The following is a 7240-nucleotide window of genomic DNA, read 5'->3' as shown; positions in this document are numbered from 1 at the left end:
GCCTGCTGATATACTTGCCACTGTGACCAATACCCAGAAAAGTGGAAGAAATGGATTACCTGTCCAACTGTCAAAAATTACTCTCTGGCTCCTTGAAAGTAAAATGTAAAGAAAAGAGGTGTGCTCAATACATTTGCACAATACTGGTAACTGGCTTTGTTTTACCTCTATTTTAATTTTCTACTGTATTTTTCATTTTTGTTTATTTTTTTTAATAGTTTATCAATTTTGTTGTGCAGTACTTTGTGATTACATGTCTGTGAAAAGTGCTATGTAAATAAATTTACCTACTGTAGTTAATCAGCTAAGTTAATGAATGGATTTTTCGTCCTTTGCTTCATTTTTTAATCTGCTCAATTTCTTTTTATTTGTTTTAGTTTTACAGATTTGGGTGAAATTCGTTTTAGAGTTTTGACATTATATTATTAAAATCTGAGAGTGTTTGACAGAAATACTGATGGAAACTACAGGAGACACGTCAGCATCATTAAACCAGTATGTCAGCTCTTGGGAGGAAAATTACAACAACAACATAATAAAAAAAAGAAAATGATTTAAATCATTTTCTTTTTTCTTTTAACTGCTCCCTTTAGGGGTCACCAGAGTGACTCATCTTCCAATATCTCACACAGTTTCTAGCATCCTCTTCAGTTATGCCAACCCTCTTGTCTTTTTCTTCATTACATCCACAATGAATAACACCAGTGGTGTTTGTGGTAATCATTACAACACTTTATCATCTTCCCACAAAAATTTGTATTGGCTTCCCTTTAGTTTTCAAACGACACAGACATGAGATGTTGGTTTTCCATAATCCTAAACTGAGCTATCTTTTAAAATCTGAATTGTACAAAGCTCTGGAATATTTTAGGATTTTGCTAAGTATAAGTTAGTTGTGTAAAACAGCCCCCACACATCCAGACTCACTAAAAAGTTCGGCCTTTGAACAAAAAATCTGTATTTTTTTTTAATACTTTTGAACCTTTTTGATTGATTTCACTTCGCTTGTGTTTTACTTTCTGTAAATGAAATCTGTCATCATTAGGGATGGGAGTCACGAACTGGTTCCCAACAGTTAAATTCCTTGGATTTGGTAATCTCCTTGCCTGTTGATTCTGCTTATCAGTTTCACTTACACTTGCTACAGTTTTTGTGCCAGATGAGGAAAATAGGGTGCAGTCTAAAGAGTGGATATGGACATAACCAGTAGCGGTTTTTGATACGGGCGGCATGGGCGGTTGCCCAGGGCGGCATCGTGGTGGGGGCAGCATCACGGGCATCGGCCAAAAAAAATAAAAAAATTAAAAAAATTGCTCGTACTCATGCTGCCCCGACGTCATGCCAGCGCATATTGGAAATTGCATAGGCACCGATCGGTTTTCTATCGCCCATTTGCTGGGGGTAAGGGCGCCCTCCGTTTGCGAGGTGCGCCTGCTGCTTGCGGCACAGGGAGGAGAGGGCGGGGCTGGAGCGGCATCTAATAACCAACTCGCAAAATAAAACAAAATAAAAACAAACCAACAAACACGAAAACACCAGACATTATGATACAGACTTATAATCTGCACCGATGTTTTTTTTTCGAAATTCTAAACGCGAAAAGTGAGCGCGAGAGCCCTCGGTGCGCCTGCTCGCTGCTGAAGTCAAAGTAAACTTTGTCATCTCCGCTACATACAGTCCCGTATGTAGAGAGACGAGACGACGAGGCTCCAGTTACAGCAGTGCAAGTAAACAAACAATAAATATAAGAAGAGTAAGAAAATAAATATACACTGCAAGACGAGGGGTAAAGGGATCAACAACAATTTAAAATTTATAATTTACAGATTGATGATTTAATGTCTCACACACAACCCGTCGAAAGGCGAGGGGCCGGCTGCTTCCAAATAGAGCACATTTCATTCATAATGTTGTAAATCCAAGCTCATTATGTATTCATGATTTGAATCCTGGGTTGTGCGAAATCCCAGAAATACACCTTAGACAAAGTGAATCTGTGAACTAAGGTGTAGGTCTATTAGGTTATGCTGTAATGATCCTCGGGTTGGGGGATGGGTGTTCATACTGGAGTGCAAAATTAAAACCAATGGAAGATGGACAAGAAAAGTTCAAAGCCATCAGGTGCTCACCAAAAGTTGAATCTGTTCATCTGGATGTAGCGTTTTGTGGGAGAAACGTTTCGTCACTCATCCAAGTGACTTCTTCAGTCTCAGCTGACTGCAGGTTTCCCCAACCTTATAAACAGTACATTTGCATAATGACTGAAACCAGCCCACTGAAGGAACAATGGGCTGTGAGGTCAGTTCCTTAATCATAATTATGCAAATTCCCATGACCGTTGACCAACAATTACTGACCAAAACCCACTGATCAAAGAACACTGATCAATGGCCATGAGTACCATTCACAGAGAATTGGGGAATGGCTGCAATCACAGCATTGTAAGATGGCGAAAGATGTACCCTTAGGACCCCTCCTCGATTCAGAGATGGTCTTTCCCTTTTCACATAAATGGCCTCCTTGACTCCGCGCTCAAACCAGCGTTCCTCCCTGTCCAGGATGTGTACATCCTCATCATTGAAAGAGTGTCCACTGGCCTGTAGGTGTAAATAGACTGCAGAGTCCTGGCCTGACGAGGTGGCTCTTCTGTGTTGTGCCATCCGCTTCGCTAGAGGTTGTTTGGTTTCCCCGATGTATAAATCCTGGCAATCCTCCTGGCACTTAACAGCGTACACTATGTTACTCTGTTTGTGTCGGGGGACGCAATCCTTGGGGTGGACCAGTTTTTGGCGCAGCGTATTTTGGGGTTTAAAAGCCACAGAGACCCGGTGTTTAGAAAAAATGCGTCTCGACTGCTCCGATACTCCTGACACATACGGGATCACTACAGGTTTTCGCTTGGGCAGCAGTCATGGGAATTTGCATAATTATGATTAAGGAACTGACCTCACAGCCCATTGTTCCTTCAGTGAGCTGGTTTCAGTCATTATGCAAATGTACTGTTTATAAGATTGGGGAAACCTGCAGTCAGCTGAGACTGAAGAAGTCACTTGGATGAGTGACGAAACGTTTCTCCCACAAAACGCTACGTCCAGATGAACAGATTCAACTTTTGGAGATTTACTTTCCTGGATGATTGAGAATGCATCAAGACATCAGGTGCTCAGTTTAGAAAAAAGAGAAAAGAAGAGGAGGAGAAACAAGCAAAAGATACAGGTAAGCAGATGTGTCATTGGATAATGGCAGGTCATCCTGAAACAATCAGAATCATATTCAGAATACTTTATTAATCCCTAAGGAAATTATGTGAGTTACAGTTGCTCCAAGAAGAAATGGTAAAAATAGTAACAGTAACAGATTATGTGAAACATTTTTATATTGATGGGACTGGACTGAAGCAGGATCATAGAATATTTCAGGAGTATGAAAATGGTGTGAATCATGCGCTTTGGCCATCAAAGCCAGGCAGTCTCAACCAAGCTGAACATCTCATGATTCATGATTTCATCATTATCTTTTGAATGACATAAAATAAAGCGATCTTAACAACTTCATCAAAACTCTAAAAAGTATATATTTTGTAATCGATTTCATTTCGTCTGTAGATTTTAAGAGACTTGCAGAATCAATACCATGAAACACTGAAGCTGTTCTGAGGGCCATGGTACACAAAAACCTCACTAAGGTTTTTTCCTTTAATTTGTCACCTGTCTGTATCTCACTGCTCCGGTTCCGATAACTTTCTGAATAATGGCGTCTGAGCCTGTTTGGTCATGTGCCTGTTTTTTTTTTTTTTTTTTATATTACATTTACGTGCAATCAAAGCATGGGCGCTATATTCTCACATGAGACATGGTCTATTTCTGTCAAAAGTTACCTTTTATATGAATGACACACAGGAGTGAACAGAAAAAGACCAGTGATGTCTGCACTGGGATGAAGGAAAAGAAGCTTAAATTATTTTAGCAGACTTAAACAAGTTTTGAAAAGTTTTTTTTTTTTTTTTTTTAAATGTGAAACAAGCTCTGTTATAAGAAGTTGTAACGTTGGGTTGTGTTGCGTGGTTGAGAGGAGGCGGCAAAACACCTAGCAGGCTAGTCGGAAGAACGCACACCCACGCTGGTATCGGTAATCCACGGTGGTTCTTTAATACGCCTTCTTCAACAACCATATAAAAGCCCGGCTGAACGGCTGCGGCTCAACAACATAACGCCCAGCGCTCATACAACCCAAGCGTTGCAAACAAAAAAAAAATCTGGAGAAGAAAACATAAATCCGTCCGCGTGCAGGCACGTGTCCTCATAATCCCAGAGAGAGAGAGTAGTGGCACAAACTGATGACACCATCAACCCTCGACTTGAGTGTCTTAAAGGGACACCACACCATTGTGACTGTTACAAAGTGTTCAACAAGCATCTCTCCTCTTCCTGAAACGAATCACAGCCTAAAGACCCTTCGTCTTCTTCCTGCTCTCTAACTCAAGACTTCCTCTCTGTCAACATGTTTCCGTGTTCCCTCCCCTTTAGATCTGCAGTTTGAAGATGAGTGTGACAAACGTGGTGACGTGGAAGAGCTCACAGACCCGATTCACTACAGATACATGCTGTTTACATCAGAGCTCAGACTAGTGTCAGTCATACGGAAGTGAAACTCACAAAGTCACTGACACTAAGAGGAGAAATGGCGCAGAAATGAGTTCAGCTGACCCAAGAAACCTTCTCTTGTTCGATTTCTTTGGATCTACTGAACGATCCGGTGACTATTCCCTGTGGACACAGCTACTGCATGAACTGCATTATTGGCTTTTGGGATGGAGAGGAGGAGAAGAAAATCTACAGCTGCCCTCAGTGCAGACAGACTTTCACACCGAGGCCTGTCCTGGTGAAAAACGCCATGTTAGCAGATTTAGTGGAGCAGCTGAAGAAGACTGGACTCCAAGCTGCTCCTGATGATCACTGCTATGCTGGACCTGAAGATGTGGCCTGTGATTTCTGTGCTGAAAGGAAACTAAAAGCTGTGAAATCTTGTTTGATGTGTTTGGTTTCTTACTGTGAGAAACACCTTCAGCCTCATTATGATTTGGCTCCATTAAAGAAACACAAGCTGGTGGAGCCCTCCAAGAAGCTTCAGGAGAACATCTGCTCTCGTCATGATGAGGTGATGAAGATGTTCTGCCGTACTGATCAGCAGAGTATCTGTTATCTCTGCTCTGTGGATGAACATAAAGGCCACGACACAGTCTCAGCTGCAGCAGAAAGGACTGAGAGGCAGAGAGAGCTGGAGGTGAGTCGACAAAACATCCAGCAGAGAATCCAGGACAGAGAGAAAGATGTGAAGCTGCTTCAACAGGAGGTGGAAGCCATCAATCAGTCTGCTGATCAAACAGTGGAGCACAGTGAGAAGATCTTCACTGAGCTGATCCATCTCATCCAGAAAAGAAGCTCTGATGTGAAGCAGCAGATCAGATCCCAGCAGAAACTGAAGTGAGTCGAGTCAAAGAGCTTGAGGAGAAGCTGGAGCAGGAGATCACTGAGCTGAAGAGGAAAGATGCTGAGCTGAAGCAGCTCTCACACACAGAGGATCACATCCAGTTTCTACACAACTACCCCTCACTGTCAGCACTCAGTGAGTCTACAGACTCATCCAGCATCAATATCCGTCCTGTGAGCTACTTTGAGGATGTGACAGCAGCTGTGTCAGAGGTCAGAGATAAACTACAGGACATTCTGAGAGAGGAATGGACAAACATCTCACTGACAGTCACTGAAGTGGATGTTTTACTGTCAGATCCACCAGAGCCAAAGACCAGAGCTGAATTCTTAAACTATTCCCGTGACATCACACTGGATCCAAACACAGCAAACACACAGCTGTTATTATCAGAGGGGAACAAAAAAGTTACATTTGTGAAATATCAGCAGTCTTATCCTGATCATCTAGACAGATTCATTGTTGTCAAGTCCTGGGTAGAGAGCGTCTGACTGGACGTTGTTACTGGGAGGTTGTGAGGAAAGGGCGAGTTTATGTAGCAGTCGCATACAAGAAGATCTGCAGAGCAGGGTGTGGAAAAGTGTGTGGATTCGGTCGTAATGACAAATCTTGGGCATTAGATTGTTCCATAAACAGTTACACATTTTGCCATAACAACATGGAAACTGCAGTTTCAGGTCATGGGTCCTCCAGAGTAGGAGTGTACCTGGATCACAGAGCAGGTATTTTGTCCTTCTATAGAGTATCTGAAACCATGACTCTCCTCCACAGAGTCCAGACCACATTCACTCGGCCACTCTATGCTGGACTGAGGCTTTACAATAATTATGGAGATATTGCTGAGTTCATTAAACTGAAATAGACTGAATTCTTTCATATTGTTGTGGGTTTAAATCTGTTTTTTGTTTCCATTTTATTTTCTTTCTGTGTTTCTCTATAATTGTTGTGACATCTCTGATCTGCACAGAGATCAGCTGTCAGTCTTATTTTTGGAGTAATGACCTTAACACTTATCACAACAAAGAGGGCAAATACCTGCAGTTAATTTCATGAATGTAATCTCTTTATTATGCTGCTTAACGACGGTGGTGTATCTCAAAGAGAAGCCAGTGAGAACCAAATGAGAATCGATAAGTAATCAAATCAATAAGTGACACTCATAAAGGATTCGGAATCTGTAAAGTCTTATCAGTTCCCATCCCTACTCATCATGATAAGAAAGGCTTAGTGCTGAGATCTGCTTCACAGTGTATACTTTTAGAAATCACATGACTTTCAGTATCTGCTGAAAATGTAGGAACTACAAAACACTCTACAAATTATAGTCATTCTTTTTAAATATTACTAATATAGCACAATAACAATTATGCTGTTGTCAATTCATGGAATGTTATTTTAAAAACTTCATGTTATATTGGGGAGATTTCCTGGTGTCATTACCATCAAATATCATTATGGATGATCAAAACAAATATCACCACCTACATAAAATCGGACACAAATACTAGCATACAGAATTAAACCCATGACAATTGGTACTGTAAGAATAGATTATCGTAGTATTAGGGATTTAGTTGTATTAGCCATAGTAAAACATTATATTCATTATTCATTTAAGTAGGTCATAGGTTAAGCTGCTAAACATTCACAGATAGAGCACACACAGAGAGTTGGGGGAATAGGTCAGAGGTGTATGTAAGAAGCAGAAGCGACATTAAGCTGCCGTTAGTGGGATAAGGTGTTGGTAAGC

The 7240-nt window shown here is 41.2% G+C and overlaps 1 pseudogene; it reads left to right on the top strand.

Annotated features, from left to right (window-relative positions):
* Nucleotides 1-4680: 4680 nt before the first annotated feature.
* Nucleotides 4681-6352, top strand: LOC135932202 (tripartite motif-containing protein 16-like; annotated as a pseudogene).
* Nucleotides 6353-7240: the final 888 nt, after the last annotated feature.

The sequence above is a fragment of the Pelmatolapia mariae genome, linkage group LG18, assembly GCF_036321145.2.
Source record: "Pelmatolapia mariae isolate MD_Pm_ZW linkage group LG18, Pm_UMD_F_2, whole genome shotgun sequence".
In the NCBI taxonomy this organism is placed as follows: domain Eukaryota; kingdom Metazoa; phylum Chordata; class Actinopteri; order Cichliformes; family Cichlidae; genus Pelmatolapia; species Pelmatolapia mariae.
Note: the sequence above shows the minus strand (reverse complement) of the source record. Positions and strands in the feature narration are given on the sequence as shown.